General features: G+C 41.0%; 1 protein-coding gene and 1 non-coding gene across 6 annotated transcripts in view; one reads left to right on the forward strand and one right to left on the reverse strand.

Annotated features, from left to right (window-relative positions):
- Positions 1–23,677, reverse strand: part of grm8a (glutamate receptor, metabotropic 8a) — a 252,609-nt gene that overhangs the window by 202,187 nt on the left and 26,745 nt on the right. The gene's annotated exons all lie outside the window — the stretch shown is intronic.
- Positions 6,453–6,523, forward strand: trnag-gcc. The gene has a single exon. It is a non-coding gene; the product is annotated as a tRNA-Gly (tRNA).

A 23,677-nucleotide genomic window follows, 5' to 3' on the forward strand; every position in this document is an offset into this window, starting at 1 on the left:
TTTAGGGGAAGAGCTAAAATGATGACAAACTGAAATAAAATGAGACAGGGAAGGTTTTAGTGTGTGACAATAAGAGCTACATGTAGCTCGAGCTCTGAATAATCCGTGCTACCCTAAGGTCTTACTCGTCTCCAGGACGTCACCATGCCCACTTACAGTTTGATCCGTACGTACGAGGTGTAATCTCTCCAAAGCGAAGGAAAGAAGTCTGCCTAGGGCAAAACGTGTTATTACCACAGGGTGATCAGAACACTTTCGGGACCTGTAACCTCGGAGGGTTGCTATCTTTGGATTAGCCAGCTCTATTCTAGTGTGCTATCTTGAGTCTTAACCCGCGGGGGAGTGCACAAAAATGTGCTGTATGCATTTCACAAAACTCTTGCTAATATATGCTTATATCAGTTTGGAAACACAATGTAGGCCAGCAAAGTAATATGATAAAATAAGAACTTAAAATAGGTTCTGTTCATGTTCTTTCACAAGTGAGACAATGTAAGTTTTAACAGGAGAAATGCCGACTGACAGTGATGAACAATTTCACTCTTGTGTCCACAGTGGCTGCTGCTGTGCAACAAATGTTTTATGTGTCCCCTTATAAACAACAAGTTTAGAATTTCCAGGTCTACTTTTAAACAGTAGTCACATGCAACTACACTGTACACAAACGCAGTTATAGGTTACTGTAATTAAGGTTTCAGCTAATGCACATTTACATTATTGATTAAGCTTTGGTCTATAAAAGACTAAAAATCTATGAAAAGTGTCCATCACAATTTCCAACAGCCAAACGTGACAAAATGCAAAAAAAGACTTAAACGATTACTCAGCGTTCAGAATAATTGCAGTCTTCTGTCTATCGAATAAGTGCTTCCTAACACCACTGTAAAGCACTGAACCCACAGTCCTGATTCCATGAAAAAAATACACCCCGAAATTTAGCTGATGCTGACATGACACTTATCCAGCTCCTAGTGTCTTGACACTTAAAGAGTCTGTTAGCCAACTCCAGTGTCTTAGACCTGGAAGTTGCATGTAAGTTTAAGTAAGTTTATTGTTGTGGTTTTGTAGCCATGCTTCTAACAGGACGCATTCTTATGCCACAGCACAGCAAGAACAGAAGTGGAACTTTGTTTTTTTTTTTTTGAAAAGAAAGAGGAATTTCATATTTGAATGTCCACAATGTTAGACAAACACTCAACAGCTAACTCAGATGACTAAAGCCATTTTTGTTCATGACAAAGACTGGGAATTTAACACATGAATGTTGAATTTAGACAGACTCAGGAAAATCCAAACACACTCGAGCCAAACTTTGGTCAGTGACCAATTGGTTGTCCAACGTAGTCCGTACTACATCATTTCTCATATCCTCTCTCAGTTGATTTGTGACAGAAGAATATTGGTACAGAGTCTCCTTCCATTTTGCGGTAGATGCATGCGCTCCAAGTCCATTAGCAAGCTTTGCATTAAGTGCTAACGCAGCACATCTTTTCATTTGTTACACTCGAGTAAGGCCATTGTAAAGCTTTCCCCTCTCTCTTTAGTTTTTCTTTTCAACCACTTCTTTTATCTTGGCACCATTCATCTCTCACTACCTCCTCTTCCTCTCTCTATTCCCACTTTCAAGATGCCTCTCTCCTTTCTTTAAACATTTGTCCAATCCTCTTGACCTCCCCAATTTCCCTTCCAAGTCTTTTGCTGTGGGACCACTCCATTTATTCCATTTTCCTCCTCCTCTCTTTCTTCTACTGATATCTCTTACCCTCCTCTCTCCCCTTCAGTATCTCTTGTAGCAGCATCTCTTCCTCCACCAGCACCCCTATCATTCCATCACTCATCTCTCCGAGAGCACAGCCACTGATGCCCGCCGCCAAACAGAGGGGAAAAAAAAAAACACATTTTCTGTCATATTGCCATGTCAGTGAAATTTAGGAGCTGTGTGTGCGTGTTTGTGTATGTGTGCGTGTGTCTGCTTCAAGGGTACTTTCATCATCAAATTCCATTTCCTTTGCAGACAAACACTTCTGCCGGCAGGCTGGCAGACAAGAGGGAATGAGAGAGCGAATGAGTGTGTATGTCCTTGTTTGTGTGTGTGTTGGCTATTCAGGGCAGGCATTAGGATGTATTGGCTGTTGTTTTGTTTTTATTTTTATTTGTTTGTTTATGCCTCCTACAGCTGAAAAGGGAGGTGCTGAAGACAATGTCCCTATTGAATTTTTCTCTTATTTAAAATTGCTGTGAAGAGGTTTTATGTGAGTGGAACACAGTGCACACACACACACATACACACACACTCAAATGGATGGTACAGTTATTGGAAGGACATTTACAATACGATGTGAGAGAATAGTGAACTAAATTCTCAACAGCAACCAACAACCACACTGCAGTATGACAAAACCACAGTGCTTCCCCACAAAAACACACCCACCAACACAGAGAATATTCATTCCCAAAGGAAGAAAATCTGTACTTTGTGAGCTGCATCCGACTCCAATGAGTGTGTTTGTGTCCTCTCACAGTGTCTGCACTTCCTACAGCTTTTGACACAACTCTGTGGTTGGCATGCATGCATGTGTGTGTATGTATGTATGTATGTGTGTGTTCCACAAGTAGAGGGACAACCCTGTGGTGAATGACCAATATGTGACTGGTCACTGAGCTGGCAAAAACTGGATATCCCCTTGGCAAAGCGCCTTTGGTTTGTGACACAGGAAGTACAGAGCTGAAAGAGGGGAACACCCCAGAGAGCAGACAGTTGGCATTCAATTTATACAGACACACACAAGAAATACTTGGTTCATAAAATGCAACTGAGCAACGGAATTACCTAATAAAAAATGAACTATTAGGCAGTAATTCCACAGCAAACAATAAGCCAAAAAGTATCACACTTGGCATGTAACTCGTTTTACCACAGCACATTTTGCCAGACTGTGAATTCAACCATCAATGATGGCTCACCTAAACTTTACCAGAAATTGTCTTAATCTAGGTGGGAAAAAAAAAAAAGGAGCCCGGTTGGCTCCCTTGAGATGAGCGGAAGGGAGAATGAGGAAAATTAACAAGCAGGTGAAAATGAATGGGGAAAGTTGGAGTTGAAGTGCTGCTCGGATGGATGAGATGAGGAGGGAAATGGGAGCACAGAAGTTGAAGGCTGGACTGGCGTAAATGGCACAAAATATAGTTTCCATTTAAGTGGGTAAAACTTGAGTAATTTGTTATTGCTTCTAATTGTGGCTCCCAGAAGTTGTTAGATTGTGACCATTTGTATTTATTAGAATGACTGACTGCTCTTTCTTCACTTCCCTTAATGTCTTTACTATTAGCAATCTTCAGCCCCAATCAGTAAGACTGGAGGCAATGTGAGTAGAACAAACACAAATTTATATACATGTGAGAAGATTTTGAATTTGACTATTTTCTCTCCATTCAAAGGCAAAACAAACATATCTAAAGATGGCTTCATTTCATGTTGCCTACTTGCTAACATAGAAAGACCTGGAGCAGGAAAACCAGCTTTATATTCGTAAAACAAGATTTGAAATGCACTCTGAAAAAGGTAAAGATGGTTCAGCGCTGAAGAGATAAGCATATTCTTTGGGGCAATATCAGAAAGCAGATTCATTGATGAGCCCACAGAGAGAACATAGACAAATGGCTCGCATCATCAGCCTTGTATAGAGTTGGTACTCACTCCAGTGCTGGAGCTGTAAGCCTGCAACAAAGCTCACTAATTGTATATTTGATCAAAGAAAATCATATAAAGTATAACAAAATCAAGTTGTTCATATATATGAGAGAGAGGAGTGAATTGTGTAACGTATGTATTGGCACCGTAGAGGCAGTAAACAGTTGGCTGCAGTGAGAATGTGCCCATATAAACACATCTAATTGCACATTAGATAATGAAAAATCATAAATAGAAACACGAACATATTTCACAGTGAGGGATGCACAGGCAGGAATAACGAGGGACTGTTGCTGAAAAGTTGGCCAACATTCTGCAGCGGTTTGTCTGCATGCATTCAAGCACTGCTAATTGAATATTTTATGAAAACTTAAAAAAAAAAAAAAAAAAAGTGAAATAAACAATTCCTTCTCAGGCATCTAGGAATATATTACAGAAATTGCAAGCATAAGGGTGAAAAGCAGTTCATCTCTGTTGTCTGTAGGCATCTAATAAAAGTGTTTAAGCAAAGCAAAAAGGATAAGAGAGGAAATATCTTATTTCGGCGGCGGTGGACACTGAAATAAAGAGCAACTTCTACTTCACACTGAGCTGGCATTGCATCAGCAGCCAGTCTGCTGTCATTATGGGTGTAATTTTATTTTAATAAAGGAGAAAATAAAGTTGGTCCATTGTAGAGAGTTATTATAGGGGGGGAAGTATGAAAGAAGGTGGCTGGAAAGTTACAGGTAACTTAACTAAACACTTTTCTTCACACAAGGGAACAAATAGGCAGTACATGACCCTTAGGGTGCATTTTACTTCACAAAATCAGAACTCTACACAGAGAGCTGGAGGTGGAAGCACATGCTGAAAGGTTGACGCTGATTTGGCACTAAAATGGTAGTGGGGTCTGTTTGTGGGCATGTGGTGATGTCTCAAAAAAACGCATTTATATTTGATGGAGAGTAATAAAATATGAATGTGAGAAAGTGAGAGCAGCACATCCTCGAAAGCTGGAAATTGGAAGAGAAACCAAAAAAAAAAAAAAAGTGTTTCACCTTTATTTAACCTAACAGCTTTAGCAAGAAAAGTAGTGATGTTTGGAACATCGAGGTCCTCCCCTGTTAACTACCCAACCAGCTCCACTGGGCATTTCAGAGCTGTGCTTAATAGCATGGAAACAGGAGTTGTTTACAGGGGATCAAATGTTTCTCGTTCACTTGCCTTGGCCAAAAGACTCCACTGTGAGAACACAAAGAAGAAAGCCCAGTTGAAAAGTTATTTCACAGCTGCCTCGATATTGGGATATAAAAGCCAGTGCTGCCTCCAAACCATATTGACATTTATAGTACACCAAAATAACCATGTTACGATTTATTTAATAACTTTTCACAAATTTCTCAGCCTAAACTGAAACGAGAACTCGCCTTTGAACTTTGATTTTTAAAACAAAAAAAAACGCCCGCAACAGACTTCACATTTCAGAGATTAGAGGAGATAACCTTCAGTTTCCTTGACAGACCAAAATGTATTGCAGCCACAAGACATGCTATGTTTTAGCACAACAGGACACAGATGTGAAGGACTTGCACCAACAAAACTGTAGCACTTTCCCCTTTACGCTGAAGTTATTAGCATTCTGAGTATGTGCACTTTCTTGCAAAGGTCTGAAACTGAATCTCACCAGCAGAACGATAACACACTGACCACCAACACAAAAACCCAAAGTCTTCAAGGGTACATTCAGTACATGTGCCCTGAACACACGGACCCAGGAGGTGCTGCTGTTTACTCTGCGCTCAGTTTGAGTTTCCATGATCAAACTGACAACAGTGAGAGCGTAACTTTGAAGACGCGGAGCAAAGGAAACCCCCGCTGCTTGCTATAATCCGGAGACACAGTTCCTCTTGTGTCCTCGAAACATCTCTCGCTCTCAAGTCTGTCTTTGCCTGCTCTTAAAACGTGTTCAGCATTTCTGAGTCTGTCCTGGCAGACACTCAAATCTTGATTATCCTTTAAATTCGCTGACGGCCAGATTTTTAATACATCCAGAAAAAATTTATCTGAAAAACAGATACGATCTGCCCTTGCTGGTGTATTTGGGCTGCTCAGGATTTGCAGTTGTGACTGCATGTCTGCACGTCCCATTTGAGAATATCAGTTTTCTCTCAGTAGAAGCTCCTCTGGCTCCTGTTCTCCATTACCACACTGTTAAGACATCATTGGGAGAACACTGCAACCTAATCCCACACTGTCTCCATGTGTGTGAAGTCGGGATCAAGCAAGATGGGTTTTTTTTTTCCAGGGTTGAAACTAATTATTAGCAAAAAGACCGATACCCAATATCTGGACCGAGGGATGACAATATTTTTGTTTTCTTTTTTCACCTGCAATTTTGAGCTACTTATGCTTAGTTACTTTTCAGGTTCATATTATTCGGTGTTGAAAGGCTATTTAACATGACATGTAACCAATCAGATAGTGTTGTGGACCGGACATTGAGTGAGAGCAGAGAGAGGCAGCTGAATCAGAGTATGCAATTCTTTAAATAATTTATTTCATGGGCAATGAGACAAAAAAATCAATACCAATAATCCCAAAATTGCTGAATATCAGATCTGATGATCGGCCTGGATGATAATCGGTCTATTCTTCCCAGTTGCCAATGACTCTTTGCACCCTACAAGCTGATTTACAAAATAAGAGCCTATAATCAATCTGTTCAACTGTCGTGATAGTATGTGTGTGCTCATCATTGCACAATACCACAGACATAAAGGTATTGGTGGTTCAGTGGTAGAATTCTCGCCTGCCACGCGGGAGGCCCGGGTTTGATTCCCGGCCAATGCAATCGTGCTTATTACAGAATACTTTCTTGGACTACCACATACTTGCACATGCATATTTATGCTGCACATGCTAAACTGGCTTCTTTGTTTAAATGTTCAGTTTATATTCTATTTGTATTTATATTTCTATTCTCATTCAATTTTTCATTTTATATTTTACTCATTTCTCCCGGGACCCGAGTCTTAATTTTGTACCACAAACATGTAAATGTGAGCTGGTATGACAATAAAAGTTCCTGGAATCCTTGAATACGCGTGACCCTGAGGTTCGAAAAACGGTAATTTGTTCATGTTGTGTGATGTATCACTCTCTCATACAAAAACACACACACATGCACGCTGATCAGCGTATTGATTAGAAGGTCTTTTAGGAGGCTGGGATCATGTATCGTGACCCCCAGCACACAGGAGAGAAACAGAGGAGAAAATAATCAAGGCCACAAAGACCACCGTGTGTGCAATTCAGTATGCAGGTCATGCGTGGATGTGTGTATGTGTGCATGCGTTTGTATGTAACTGAGAGAATAATCAAAACCTACAGAGGCCTCGGCATGGATTAAAGCAGAGGTCCACATCCTGCATACTAAACCTGGTTACCCTGGGGACCACTGGCATGGCATCCATGAGCTCTGCAACGGAGATAACCAGGATAAATTTCTTCCCTGGAAGATATGGATCATGTTGGTAATAATAGTAACATATGGATTGTTGCGATAATGGAGGGTGTGTATGGTTGTGTGTGGTCGTGTGTGTTTGCAAGCAATGCTGAAGGTCTAGCATTTTGACTCCTTTAGAGTCAATATATTTAATTAGATCATTTAAATGAGGAGTTTGAAATGTGCATGAGTCAAGCTAAAAAAAAAAAAATTAAGAGACTTCCGGCAAGTTTTGTGCTCCTGAATATGCAAAAGTGAGATGTTTCACGACGCGAACACACACACACACACACGCACACACTCTCTCTCTCTCTCTCTCACTGCAGTCCTGCTCTCACAGCTGACCCTCAAAGTCTGCTTCCATCTCCCAGGGAGAATAACAGAGAAAGAAGAGAATGTTCTTTTTTTTTATTGGGAAAACAATCTGTCCTAATCTGCGGAGAGATGCTTCTCATCACCCCCTCTATTCATTCGTTCCCATCCCTTGTTCCCATCAGCACAGCTCACCACCCACTCATTCGCGCACACATGCACATTTCCGGATACTTAGACAGAGATACTCTTTTATCTGTCTCTCTGAGCTTCTGGGGGTAGGTAGTGTGTGTGTGTGTGTGTGTGTGTGTGTGTGTGTGTGTGTGTGCCTGTGTCCTGCTGTGAATGTTTTCACTGTGTCACCAAACAGGAAGGAGGAAGTTCCCTCCAGCGGCTTTCACATCACGTCATTAGGAGATAAAAAAAAAAAAAGAAAAACAGCACCATGGACAGATTCATACAATGCACAGAGTGGGATGTACTGGGTGGAAGATCTGTACCCGCTGCAGAACACCAGTGCTAACAAGACACTGACAAAAATGTAGATTTGTTTCAAGCAAAAATGTGGCAAAATTCAAACACAGGCAGAAATTTCAAACTGGAACAAAGACCTACTTCTGTTTGACTTCCACAAGAGCAGACATGCATCCCACTGAGATTCAGTCCCAGCACAACTGGCTAAATTTTATTTCCCTTGGGGATAAAAAAAAAAAAAAAAATAGGATCATCTCCATTATCTAAAAGCTATAGTTTACGGGAAAGTCATGCTGCAATCAGGGCAGCAGGGTGGCAAGTTACTGACAACTGCTGCTTTTTTGACTCTTACTTTACTCTGTAGGGGATAGTCTGTAATGGAGTTATTTCTCTCAAAAGAATAGTGTTGTTTTAAACTGTATTTGTTGGGGAAATATTTTACAGTTCCAGAGGGCCGTCCTGTGCATACTCAACCACTTATTTCTTGATCACTAAAAGAGTTAAAAGAAGCAGGACAGAGAAGATGCAGATTGATCCACTTTCTCACCCATATTTGCACTATATGGTCCTCGCATTCAAGCTGTTAGCACATTATTATTGTTAAGTAGTTTTAATTTGAAAGGTTTGTGAACAAATTGGGCTGAAAAAACTGTTGAATTCTGTTCTGGGGCTTGAATGAGTCATTGATAATGTGAATGTCTGTGAACAGACACTGTGGTTAGTATGAAGAGGTGAGTGCTCAGTGGAGCCTTGGTAAACACCAAGATTCTTCTGTTTTTTTTCCAACTCACAAATAAACAAATGCTGAAATCAATCTGAAGTAGCTGAAAAGTCCACACACGTAAACACACACACACACACGGTCAACTGTCAATGTCCCACAAATCTGTCTCCCTGCTACACAGCCATCACCATCTCCCTGTTGCCTCTGGCTATAGATTTCCAAGCACTTCCCATCTCAGATGACCGGCCAATCAATGAGCTCTGTTCAATTAGCCAAGCCACAGCACCTGGTAGCTCTGCTGCAAGATATGTGTGTGTGCGTGTGTGCGTGTGGCAGGATGATGTGATTTGAGTCTTTGTGTCTATGTGTTACCTGATAGGTGCTCTCAAGGCAGAGCTTGAGTCTCATATCTGATGTAGGCCCAAGCTAACTGAGTGGTCTCTGCACACACACATACACACACACACATACACACACACACACTACCATCACTGTTGGGGACATCACATATACTTGCATTAATTTCCTGGAGGCTTAACAATAAACATTACTTGACTAATTCCAGCCCTTACCTTAACCTGACCTTAAAGCAAGTCTTCACTCTAACATTTAATGACTGAGACCTTGTGTCAACAGATTTTTGTCCCCACGTCTACAGAGATACACACACACACACCTTTAAGGCAGCTTTTTTAAATCTCTCACACATCACAAATCTCTGCTCACTAATCTTTGCACACATAGAGGCTACACTCCATCTAAAATCTCTAGTATTCCTTCAGATATACACACATACATGCTCACACAGAAAACACAGCACACACCCTCACAGATACAAAATGGACAGCTGAGTAACAGTCTGAGTCTTTTACCTGGAATCTTTGCACAATGATTCTCCTGGGAAACACACCGATAGAATAAGGAGATCTCAGTAATCTTATAATGCTAAAATATATTTCACACATACTTGAGAATTTGTTTTGAGATATGATTCAAAATTCACACAATACACAAAAAGTCTATATTCAAAGCCGCATGGAAAACCAACGTGGGAATACAACACACGCCACGAGAAATGCATTTCTTACTACTGTCAAAATATCCCTAAAGTAAAGAAAACACTTGGGTGTTAGTGAGTTTATAGTTTCAATGGTTAAGAGCCGCTGACCACGCAAAGGTCAAAGGAGGGACGGGATGGCAGTGAACAGCTGATGTCATGGCCGCCACTGGCCAGAGTTCTTTACCGCAATCCTACTAGCCTACATATTCTCCATTCCAGCTGCAGGCACTGAATATGGATGATGAGGAAAATATGACTTTCCAAACTGAGTGACCTTGTCTTCTGCCATCCATAAATGTTTAACAAACAATCCATCACACTAGAAAAAAAGCAATAAACGGTCCCAAAACTATTAACTTGATGTCATTTATTTCACTGCAGGAAATGTATTTCTCATAGCAGTTTGTCTTTTGTTGGATTTGATAGCAGTATATGGGCTGTGGTTATCAGACTACTGCTGACTATAAACATATTGATATTTTGGGACAACATATACGTTAAGGTCAGCATACAGAAATCACTATATCCATTGTTAGAATGTTCTTGGATTCTGTCTATTATCAGTGAAAGAAACCCAATGAAGGCCTCATTTGTTAAATGACAAACTCATCATGTTTCCTTTGAAGATGAGCCAATTTCGGTTTCGGTTGCTGCTGGTTTATGACAAGCAAAGCGAACGCAAAGGGCGACCAAATCCAGATGAATATGAATCAGGAACAAGAAACTTTAAAACAAAGAAGTACTATCACTTTTATACAGTATACAATACTGTACAGTCAGCAACTTGCTCAAGAAGTGAAAGACAAAAATTGCAAGGAAGTAAAATTGACAGGCAGGAAGGCTACATTAGATAAGCTTCGACAGATGGATAAATATACAAACTGCTGAGCAAACAGAGAGAAAAGGAGTCAGAAAAGACAAAAACAAAGATTCATTTATTGAACAACTGGCAACTGAAGACAGCCAGAGCAGATTGCACCTTACAGAAAAAACAGCCAAACAAAATGATGTGGGAAATGTGAAGTACAGTATATTTTAAGGGGTTGGGCACGAAGACAGATTACATCAGTCAAAAGAAATCAGTCACTCAACTTCCAGGCTGAAATCACAGGATGGGAAATGACGGATCCCTGCTTTTTAAGACACACACGGATTTACCTTCAGAACCTGTCTCACACACACATATACAGAGGAAGATCTCATGCATCCACACCTACATCTCCTCAGAGGACCAAATTCACTTAGACAGGCCTGCTTAAACCTGTCACTTTTATTCTTAGGGTGTGAGAAATGAAGCAAAAATATTTTTTTTTTCTCCTCAATTTGCACATATATACATGCACACGCACTAAGTGGTATAGCCAAGCCAATTAAAAGGATATAGTTGTGAAGAGAATCAAAGACAGGAGACATTATTTATAACTTCAAAGTCTTTGGTGACAATATGACTTCTGCTGCAGAGGACTGCAGCTGCCTCCCCTTTCCCCAAGATATAAAGGCTCTCTTTCAGCTTGTACTGACGACAGACTGTGGCCCATTTCAACAGAAGTGATGGTCTAACACACACATACAGACACACACACACACACACACACACATGGTGGCAGAAAGCAAAGAAGACAGAGATGTTAAAGAAATAGAGAGGGCAGATTGGTGAAAAGACACAGAAGAGAGCAGAAAATGGGAGAGGAATATAAGACAGGATGAAGTTGCAAGTATACCTTGTCCAGCAATTAAGTTTGACTTGAAATCTGTGAAAACCAAAGAACACCATTATGCTGAGGGAAAAAAACAAAACAAAACAAAGAAAAACACAAAAAACAAACTTCAGCATCCGCACACCAGCCGTAAGCAAACAATCATCTGGTCTGACCTCTAACAGAGTCTCCATTTCCACCTCTCTTTACCCCTCCATGTTTGAATAGTGTTAGATACATCTTTATCTGCGCCAGGTGGTGTGGAGTGTCAGGTACATTTGTATGCAGCGACATGCTCGAGTGTGTGTCGTGTTCAGAGCTAGTTTGCTTTCTCCACAGGTGCGCCACACCCCTTCCGTGACAGGAAGAAAGGCAGGGTGTTTTCTTGCATTTCACAATGCAAAAGTGTACAAAAAGTGTCTCTCACAAACACACATCAGAAGCACTGGAATCCATCACTTTGACAGTTACGGACTGTGCAGTGTTTTTTTTTTTTTTTCCAGTGCAAGGATGTTACTCTTTTTTCCCTACAAAAACCTTTTTTTAAAATGTAACTAAAGAAGCAAAAGTTCTAAAAGTTCTCAGCTGTAAGAACTATGGCAAAAAAGAGACTTTAAATCAGGGGCTATCTGATCAAAGAATAAGTCACCTTAACAGTTTTCCACACTTTTGGTTTGATACCGGAAAAGTACTAAGATTTGACACTCCGCTCAAGCCAAGGGCGCTGACAGAAAAGGGTGTTGGATCTCCAGATCTCCAGAAAACAAGGCCTGCTCTGTCTACCAGTCAGCTGACGCCACACAAAACAACACACACGCTTTCACAAGAAGACGCACCCACACACAAGACAGCTATATCCATCCAATAAGCCTACAGATCCCATTTAATGTGCTGGCAGATAAACCTTACCACTTCCCATGACTCCTCTGTGTGTGCGTGTGTGTGTGTGTACTAGTGATTAATCCAGTGTTACTAGTAGGAGGTGGTGATGCCCTGAGGCTGTACTTTCCTCTGATGAGATCTTGACAGCTAAGGTTTATTCCTCTGCATCTCTCTCTCAATTTTCCCCTCCCCACTGCTTTCCATCCGAGCTCACTCACTGCTGCTTCTTCTCTCTCCCTCGGCTTTAATTGCTCTCCCCCTCTCCATAGCTCTCTCTCCATTTCTTGTCCATCACTTCGGTGTGCTTCATCCCCTCTTCCGTCCGTCCTCCTCATTCCCTCCCCTCCCGCTCCTCAACCTAAAACCCTCCTCGTCTAAACCGCTCTCTTACCGTCCTCGTCTCACCCACACTTTCTCTATCTGCTCTCAGTGCTGGTTGTCAAGTCCTCTCATCCTTTTTTCTTTTCTCCTTCTATCTCTTAAATTTTCTTCCTCTGTCCTCCTCCTCCTCCTCCGTCCACTTTCTCCATCTCATTTTCTGTCTCCTTCACTCTCTCTCTCTGCAGGTGATTAGCAGTGTCGAGGTCAAAACCCGTGAACCCTGTGAAACGAACAGCTTTGCTTCTAACCTAGCAGTGGGTGGGCACACACAGAGACACACACTTCAGAACCCAGCAATGAGGAAAAATAATTGTCTGCTGTCTTCCACTTGTTCTTCCATTTGCCATTTTGACAGCAGCCCTTTTAATAAAGCACAGCGTATAATCTTCATGCTACAGCCTGATCCTCCGGTGCGTGGTTATGTACATGCACATAAAGATGCACTGCAATTTAACAAAAACAATACCCACATAAGCAAACCACAAGGAGCATGTCCAGCCACTCTCCAGTATCAAAGTTTCAACCTTGCTTTCCCAAACCACGGTTTAAAAGCAGAATAACTCACAGGCTGTCAGGATTCCAGTTTTTATAATAATACAACATGATGTGATATCATGATATTAGTGCCTGTACGCTCATGCTCCAAAGGTGGATAAATCCATTATGTCTTTCGATGTGACATTTTAAAAAGGTCACATTTAAGGTGTTAATACATTCATACAGCCTGGGAGCAGAACGTAGTCTGCATGGCGTTCAAAGCACGAGCGCACTCAAGTATGACCAACTCATTTTTGGTAATTCTGTAACCAGAACCACAAGCACAGAGTGAGATTGAATGATGAGGATCAAATTATGGGTGTATTGATAAGTATCAGTATGGTTTATGATTTGTATTCCATAGTCTGTCATCTCTTTGTAGGACTGTTGGAGCATTTTTACATAACTCCTCTTTTCTTTGTCCAAATTCCTCTTTTGACAGATCTTTATCTGAAGTCATCATGGACAGAGAAATGTCCAGTTCAGTTCAAGTTGCTTCATTTTAACACAGACAATCAATTTGATTACATAAATATATAAGCGGTTTAATTTCGTTAACCTAGTTGGCATTTATTCGAACATTTTCACTGACTTAGTGTCTACTCTTGATTTGATGTTTTGTGTGTTCGCATGGAACATCAGATTAAACTACTTGGATGGCTTTGATGTCCCTGTTTTCCGAAATTCAAGAAATTAATCTGCAATCTTCTCAAAAAGCCCAGTGAGTGACTTTAATGACAGTGTTGCAGTCCAATGCATTACAACAATTCCACCTTCATTTATCTTTGTGGGAGGCTTAAAGCTTTTAAAAATATACAACGTGTCACAAATTTGTGTAAAATACTCAGACAATCGGTTACAGCTCAGACTAAGTGAAACGAAAGAGAGGAAATGTGCGTGTGTGTGTGTGGTGGGGTATCTATGTGTGTGTCCGTACTCCATATGTGCATGTATATTTCTCATCTGCATCTCTCTTTGACAGGATGACACAGAAACAGTGAACTCAAACTCTCTTCTTTACACTGCATAACTGCATAAATAGAAGGCGTAGACTGCATGCAAGCAGCCCTCATGTCACCATTATAGAATGTAAAACACATTCAGATACACAAACTCTCTCTCACACGCACACAGATACACACCTGTGAATCTACGCACAAACCTTCCGATGGTTTATTCATGGGTGAGTGTGGCGCTGCTGACAAAGTGCAAAGTTTTTGCATAAATCTTTATATGTTACAACCAAGAAGAGCTGCAATGATTAGCTGATTACTCAATTAGTCGACTGAAGGTAAATTAGCAAATATGTCAGACATTTGCTGGTTCTGGCCTCTTCAGTTCTATTGCATTCATTCTTCTTTGAGTTTTGGACTGTTGTTTGAGATGTCTCTTTGGGCTCTAGAAAAACAATTAATGGATAAGTCGTGAAAATAATCAGCAGATTAATCAATAATGAAAACAATCATGAGTTGTAGCCCAACACCCAAGTGCCCCTGTATTACACCCAAGCACTCCACTAGCAAGTGCCCTCTGGTATGCCCAGCGACCCTGTGAGACACCAAAATGTCCCTCTGGTCTGAGTGAAGCTTTCAGACCAGCCTAACCACATATGCTTCCTCGCGAATCCTTTTCCACTCTCCCATCCCCTATTTTCACATTTCCCCTCTATTTCTCCATTCCGAATTGATTAGCTCTGACAAAAAAAGCCGTCACTGTCATTCACACAAGCACAAACACACTGAATGGAAAAAAAAAAAAGCTTGTATCACTGCGAGCAGGCACTCTCATTTACCAAAACAAGAAATGGAAGATGAGTGAGGGCAGAGACACAGACAAAGTATGAGGTATAAATTACGACAGGAGAGGGGGCAAAATGAAGAGGCAGAAAAATAAAAAAAGTTTTTATTCCTTGTTCTTCCAAAATGAATTTCAAGGCTCATCTGCTCTGGGTGCTGTTGGCGTTCACAGCCTAACAGCCTCAGATAAATACAGACTCAGCTCTGAGAGGAGGACGAGCAGCCAACATAATCTGTTATACGGACATAGACACAGAGAGAGAAAGAGTGAAGGGAGGGGGGAGATAGATTAAAGATTGAAATGGAGAGAAGCGAAGAAGAAAAATAGGTTAAAAGAGAAGGGAGGTCAGCGAGAATGAAGCCAGCAACACAAAACATGAAGAAAGTGAAACGAGGGCTAAAGGAAAAGTGCAGATGTTGAATGAAGCAAGGAAAATCTGGTTTCCTTTGGTTGGTTGTTTGTCTCTTGATGGTACTTTAAAGTGCACAGGAGTGAAGTGTCACCTCAAGTATATTTTTACATCCTTTTCAGAGCGTCTTGTATTGAGGAACGTGAGGTCCAGAGATCATACAAAGAAAATACGAACACCAACAGCGAGACAATTGGATCAGCGCAAATGAAGCCCGATCAGCAAACCTCGCTGGGAAGTCGGGTTTCTATATTCAGCTGCTCCTGAAATAATCTTTATTCTAACAATTGTTCAATAATCGGTCTACAAAATGTCAAAAATTCTCACTTGAATTGTTTGTTTTGAATGAACAAATCAAAACTGAAAAGATATTCAATTTACTTGACAAAGAAAAGCAGGAAAAGCTTTGGTGTTTTTGCTTGTTAGCAAAATTAGCAAGGGTTAGCAAGTTAGCGAAATAGCTGTCAATTTTCTGTCAATCAACATGACGACGAGCAGTAAAATTATAACTGAGGCTGTCTGTTGCAAGTATTCATAACAATAATAATTAAGGTGTCCCTTTAATGATTGAACTTTTGATCCACCAAACTTGCCACAGTTGTGCTGTAACACACTATCAGTTTGACCTTCAAATAAATTGGTTTGGATAAACTGCTTTACTTAAACGGTGTGTCTGACCTGACCTGTCCTTTCTTATCCTGTACTTCGTACTTCCTGTCTTTCTTTCCATCCTGGACTTTGTTATAGCAGTAACTATCAGTACAAGGTCACAAAAACCTGGCGCAAATGATGGCCGAAACTACAAAAGCAAGACAACGTTGTAATGATTCAAAGTGTTTCAAAAACCCTTCAGAACAGTGCAGGCGTTCTTCAAGCTTTTAAAATGTAGGACAAAGAACAGTGAAGGCTGTGCTTCTGTCTTCATTTCAACTCTTGTCACCTTTGAGATTTCAATCTTTTCTGCTCTCCTTCTCCCCTCCTAATTCCTATTATCACCTAACAGCTCACATCAGACTCAGATGGTTTCGAGCAGAGACAGAAGTTAAAGTTTATCACTCAATCTACTGACCCTTCTAAAGCTTAACTACAATGTCTGGGGCAACAATAAAGACGGAATGAAGACACCACAGGCGAGGACTCGATTGCCTGAGGTTTGAATGCTCAATGCCGCGCTGATGGAGGAGGAGTTAGTGGAGCGGTCATGTGTGTGTTCATGTGTGTGTGCATGTGTGTGTTTGTATGAGAGAGGAAAAACAGCAATATTGAGGACCAATGTCAGATTCTGTGTCTGTGTGTTCGTGTTTGTGTGTGTGTGTGTGTGTGTGTGTGTGTGTGTGTGTGTGTGTGTGTGTGTGTGTGTGTGTGTGTGTGTGCGTGCGTAGATGCCTGCCTTTTATACTTGCACATCTGTCATAAAGCCTGTTCCTAGATTGGACTGTATAACCATCACCAATTTATTGCTGACTGATAAAGTAAGGTTGCTGGGATATGGTTGTGTGTGTGTGTGTGTTCTGGGTCTGTCTTTGTGTGTGTCTGTTTGTGTGTTGGCCTCGGCGGTGCCAGTCAGGCATGACAGGAGGAGAGAATTAAAACCCGTAGGCGCCACAAGAGACCTTCTCACATACCAATGTGTGTCTGTTTGTGTGTGTGTATGTGTGTGTGTGTGTGTCCGTGTGTGTCTGTAGAGAATGACCTTCTCTCCAGACTAGTGTCACAGACGGCTGGTTTTGGTACCAGCCCTTTGGCTTTATAAAGGCCTGTGGGCAACGTATAGTACCGTCTGGGAGAGTTTAAATGTTAGCGTGTGTGTGTGGCATTGTGGTTGTGTGTGTGTGTGCGTGTGTGTGTGCATGCACCAACTCTGTCAGGACAAGTTCTTCCCTTGCCGAATCACCCCCACGTGGTTTACTTTCCTGCTGTCTAAGCTGAAATGTCAAAAATGTGGGTTACGTTATCTTCTTTTATTTTCTTTTTTCCTCCAAGTCTGATACAAAAACAACATGGCAACCAGTGTAACAATGCTGTTCAAGGAGATCATAATCCCACAAAATAAATAACACAATTAATAACACAAATCATTACAGAATGCAGGTGAATCGTTTTTTGTTTTTTTAAAATCGGGAAAAGAGAATCTCCTCATAACTGCAACTTGCCTAAGAGAGTTTTCTTGAAGTTCAAAGTATTCCAGTGAAAGTTGTCTGTATATCTGGCACACTTTTAAGGATGGTAATTTGCCTTAATGTAAGCAATAAAAAAAAAAAGTTAAAAATTAAAGGTTGTAACCCACAGCATAGACAACATTGTACTTCTGATGCACATCACCCAGAGTATCATGGGAACTATGACTTGTGAAGTCATAGCTTGTGCATGACCACAGCAGGTCTCCAGCTGTAGTAGAGAAAGGAAAATAAATTTAAACTTTCTCTTTGGCAAATGAACAAATAGCACAGCTGAAAAACTATTTTGGCTCTTGGTGTCCTGAAGCTGCATGCACTGTGCACAGCTATTGATGCTGACGATGGTGCCATCAATGGCTGCCAGTTTATCAACAGCTCAATGCCACGGTTGGCCACATGGCGCACATACACCAACCACACAGTCTGACAGAATTCATACAAAGGATTTTAACTTTACATTAAGAAATTTAATGATTTTTTTGTTTTAATATTTAGCTCTTTCAGATGCCTTATGACTTTGAAAACCTGCGATATTGATCAGGAAGTTACAGTCCTTTGACACTACATACTGCAAGATCTTATTTCCCAAACGCAGCATACGGAAACAGACTGTCCTATCAGTCGTGATGCCCAGATGAGAGCAAAACAATCATAAAGTGAGTCTGTGCCTTGAAAGGCCAAAGTGGGAACACGTCTGCACGCTAGGGAGTGAATGAACAAGTACAGGGGAGTGAATGTAGCATGTAAAAGCTCAGAGAAATATGTCACACGCCTCTGCCTTTTCATGAGGTTAACCATACTTGGGAAAAAACTGATGAATTTTTCAAAAGGACGTGCGGTCTTTCCACTCCTTCCCACATGTACCATTTTCCCCTCACATCCAGCAACTCACCCATCCATTCATCCACCCATGCTGTACATAAATAGTTGTCAACTAATGAACATTTGAGTAAATCTAGAGGCTGGGAGTCGTTGTTAGAAGAGAAACGTGATGTTAACGACCTCCATGAACTCAGGGATGAATTTGTGAAAACAGAAAAGGCAGTTTGAAGGCCTGCATTTCATGTATTTAATCGACATATAATGTATGATTAATTACTCTGTAGGCATTGAATTTACCTGACAATTAGTGAGAGCTCACAATACATTGCGCCACTTATTGTTCATTGTCTACTCTTTGGATCTTGTCCTCAGGATGCATATGTTGATGAAAGACACTTCTTGATTTTAAATGAACCCCCTCTGTGGTCTTCAGGCGGCTGTGCTTTGTATTCAGCTCAAGTCATGCACAACCTCTCCGACATACATAAGCACAGACACACTCGGTTAATCTCTCTCACTCTCACACACACACACATTTTCTCTCAGAGCCTCCATAGGCCCAATTAAACAGCCATAATTACTGCCAGACAGGAACGAGAGGATGGAATAGAAAACAGCGGCCATTTTTTTAACCCAGACTTGACGTTTCATCGCATTCATGTCTCCAAACATGACGACAAGTGCAGAGGAAAAGGAAGAGGAGGTAGGAGGAGAGGAGAGGAGGCAGGAGATGAGAAGAAAGAAGAAAGAGTGGAGGAAATTAGAAATGTGTGTGAGAGAGAGAGATGTAAGGAGGAAAGGAGCGCAGTGAAGGAGGCGGCAGATATTAAACGGGTGTTTATGTTGCTGAGGAAGTTAATTTAGCAAAAGCAACTTAACGATTAAAAATTTATGCACCATTTGCCCACCCTTAATCATACACACAGCTAAAAAGAGGAGGAAGTATTATGAATAACCCTTCAAAGCTATTGCACACACTACACAGATACAGAGATACACCATATGACAGTTGGGAACTCGTGTTAATATATTAACATACTAGCCTCTGCATGGGTATAAAAAACACTGCAGATGTATGAATGAAAGGAAACAGCAGCAATAATGTCAAAGCGTCGAGCTGCACAACTGAGTGATTTCAAAAACAGCATAATTTAACCTAATTTGCCCCAAAAATCAAACCAACTTTAGCACTAATGTGTACAACTGTTGCTTTTATGCAGATAAGTACCCACGTAAAAACATTTAGCGCAGTCCTGACAGCCAAAACAGGGACAGACAGGGAGCCAAACATCCAAATATCTAAGCATCATTGCTTAAAAAAACGAAAAACAGGAAACCAGGTAAATGGTATGAAAAATGTATTCATTTTCTGCGTATTTTACAACATGACAGGCAAGTTAAGCAGTTGGAGTGACAGCCCTGAAACTGGAAGGTCACAGATTAACCACAGCTATGGTCAATGTGTCCATCAATAGCTGTTCAGTCCCGTCAAAGTGTTCTTGAGCAAGACACATTTCATGCAATTAGCTCTTTGACATCCCAGCTCCTCCTAAGTATAAAATGTCCAAGCTATCCTGTCACCTTTAATGTCTGACGTTATGACAGCATTTCTACTGCTACTCTGCATCGTCTGACGGCTCACCCTCCCCAGATCCCTCCAACGTGACTTTCAATTACTGCTTATTTCATTAGGGAACTTCAGACTCACTTGGCCTATATACAGGGATTATTATTTTATTTTTAACTTTTAGCTTTTATTAAAACCAAGGAATGAATCACATTAATATCACAAAACACTTAAAAACAGCAGGGAAAAAAAAACACATCAAGACTAAAGCCTGGCTGAATAACAGACTCTATGAAAATAAATGTTGGGTGAAAACTTGTGTGATTTACTGTTTATGCTTTTTAATTGGAGGGTGCATGGCTGTAGCGTAATTAGCAGCTCCTTTGTGTTTTCTCTGCAGTGTTTATTCTCCTCACCAACAGCCAGTGTCCTTTATTGTAAGCCACTGTGGTTTCCTACAGGAAAAAAACAGCAAATTTTGTTGCCACGGTGCAAGGAAAAAGTGAAAACAATGACCCTCCCCTATAGTATGGATGGGTGGTAGCGGTGATGCGTCATACAGCCTGTTAACCCTGAAGTCACCCTCTGCATCTTTCACACTTAAGACATGTTTATGTGTTCTGCAGTGTACAAAACAATCAACCTTTACTTCCTAAGAATTTGTGCTCAAGTCCACCCTGAACCTTCAAACCTGGTGAATAAAGCTCCTCCTCCATTAGCACAAGTACTACAACTACTATTATACTATTGCTACTACTTCTTCGTTAATGTGGTTTCTAATGAGCATCTGACAATTTGAAGCAAATGAGCAACTTAAGATGCTACCATCTTGAGAGATTAAAAAACAAATGTATTCAAATTGCAGGTATGGTAATGGGTTTAATTGAACTGGATTGGCTTTAAGTGAACTGAAACCGAATCTAACCGAAACTAAATTATACTCCAAGAGACAGCGCTTGCATTATATTCTCCCTCTTTTAAAAATATGCTAACTTCACAGGCAGATGTCAGGCGGAGGTGGCAGGTAATGTGGAATTGTATGTGCAATGAAATCTGTTGGTTATGGCAACTCGTTGCACCTGCTGCTGCACCACACATGCACACACACCTTCAAAACACACACACACACACACACACGCAGACTCGAGCCTCGCTGTCTCTGGCTGCCAAAAATCTGCTATGGCAGCAGAAACCTGACAAGGGCTCAACTTGACACGTCTTCCTCTCCTCCATTTTTCTCTGTTCTCCCTCTCTGTTGTTCACCATGTTTCTCTCAAAGGAATATACAACATATGAATGGTGCACTGCCTATCAAAGCTGTGTGTGTGTGTGTGTGTGTGTGTGTGTGTCCACTTCTTTCAGTGTTTCACGCTACTTCACCGTTTCTCTAATGTGTGTATTTAAGCACACATGTTACTGTCTCTGGCTGCGATAAATGTTTATGTATGAGCGTGTTTGTGTGTGTTTAGATACGTGTGTGTTTGTGTTATACCCACAGAGTCATACCTGGAGGCAGTCTGTTATCACCAATAGCCTGCTAAATTAATCAGTACCCCTCAGGCCTCTTGACCAGACCCCAGACACACACACACCAATCATACCTTCTACAATATTGCAGAGGCATCACTCACTGACTCAAACAGGCTTAACAGCACCCCATGGAGAAATACTGAGACCAGGTGAGAGATATAGAACACACATGCTCATACACAAACAGAATCAAATATGCACATGCACAAGCACAAGAGCGAAAAGGCAAAACTTGTGTTGTTGTTTATTATTTTGCTGTTGATCGAGAATGAGACAAATGTAAGGATGAACAATCAGCTCTGCGTCTGTCAAGCTGTGCATGTGCAAAAACCTGTTTCTTTGTACTTCGTGTGTGTGTGTGTGTGTGTGTGTGTGTGTGTGTGTGTGTGTGTGTGTGTGTGTGAAGTACAGAAATACACATCACTAGGTTAGTTATGAACACATTACCACTGCTGCTAGCACTCAAGGGAGGAAATTACCGTGGAATCCCTATCTGTGTGTCTCTGCACATGTGTGCGCACACACACAAATTGCAGCAGTGTAAATCTAATTCCCATTTCCATAATGGCACCTCCAACATGAGGAACGCCTGCTCCTGTTCCCTCACACACACACACACACACACACACACACACACACACACACATATATATATATATATCAAAGCACAGACATATTATATTTCCCCCAAATCCCATTCAAACATCCTCACTCTCATGAAGTATGTTGTTCAATATCACATATACATACAAAACACCTATAGTACCAGTATACACACACACACACACACACACTTTTATTTTGAAGTAGCATTAATCTATTTTTTATCTACAACAAATGAGTTGACAAACACAAAGTTGCCTCCACAAGTTGCTGAGACTGTTATGACAGTTACATTTTTACATCCAGCAGACACGGAGCAACATTTGATGATTTCAAACCCAACACTCACTTCTCCTTTGACCCTTGTCCAAAAAATATTGTGTATATTATGAGCCACTTGAACCCACAAATCACATTTGCCAACAATAACTTAGACACAACAGTTAAGCATGGTGCAAATGACAAGGGCATGACTTAACATTTCAGTGCAAATGATGTCAATATGTAATATAAATGTGTACTGTAGGGGCTAAGCCCACATTTAAAGCACTGAGGGGCTGCACATCCTATTGCAAGTCACCTAAGTTGCCATAGCACTGCTCTGTAGTGATGAATGAGTCCAGCTTCCACTTCTTGCCTTTGATGGAATATTTATTGCTCACTATTTATGTTCTTATGCAGCCAAATGTAGCGTTCACCTAGCATAGTGCTCAAAAACCTTTTGTTCGCCTCCTTCCAGCAGCACCTGTCCCCTGAGTTCCTGCCTGTTCTGTAAGTGACCCAAATCACACACATGTACATGCAACATGTAATAGGTTAACAATAGTTAACGACCAGTATTTCTGACGCTGACTAGCAAGGAGAGAAACACTTCTACTAGTGGACTAATCTTTCTCTACTCATCAACGCCTGTGCCTTTAACTATAAATTGCTATTTTAATGGTGGATGAATAATTCTGCCTCTGGTCTGAAATAGGCCTGCTATGTGAAAAGAGCACTTTTTATAATTAAATGTAGTCCCTATATACCTTTGTTCTGTTTTTCCAGAAAATCTCCCCCCGACACACACATACACGCACACATACACACTGTTTCCTTCTGTGCTAATAGCCAGCATTATTCATGGTAGACTTCACAGTAACGTCCTGTTGTTTACAACAGCCATGTGGTTTAAAACTATGAAAACCAACTCTTCTCTTAAGGCATAATGGGCTTAGTCCATTAGTAGCACAACAGACATATGGCTCCATACACAGACAGGGTTGTAACACAGCCTCACTTACCAGTCTGGAACAACTGCCCCTAAGTTAGATTAGAGGAGTGAAGTGGTTCATCCATTGCAAGGACACAAAGGATGAGAACTGATAAGATTTGTTATTATCTATCGGCCCGATTCTTTATCGATTCCGGGATCAATTATCTGTGTGGGGAAAAAAAGTAGGCCAACACAGGTCTAAACACAACCACAGAAACAAAGTCGAAGAAAGGCGTGTACTTCCACTGCAAACTTAGAGACTGCACAGTGAC

This window comes from Scatophagus argus, chromosome 22 (genome assembly GCF_020382885.2).
Source record: "Scatophagus argus isolate fScaArg1 chromosome 22, fScaArg1.pri, whole genome shotgun sequence".
In the NCBI taxonomy this organism is placed as follows: domain Eukaryota; kingdom Metazoa; phylum Chordata; class Actinopteri; family Scatophagidae; genus Scatophagus; species Scatophagus argus.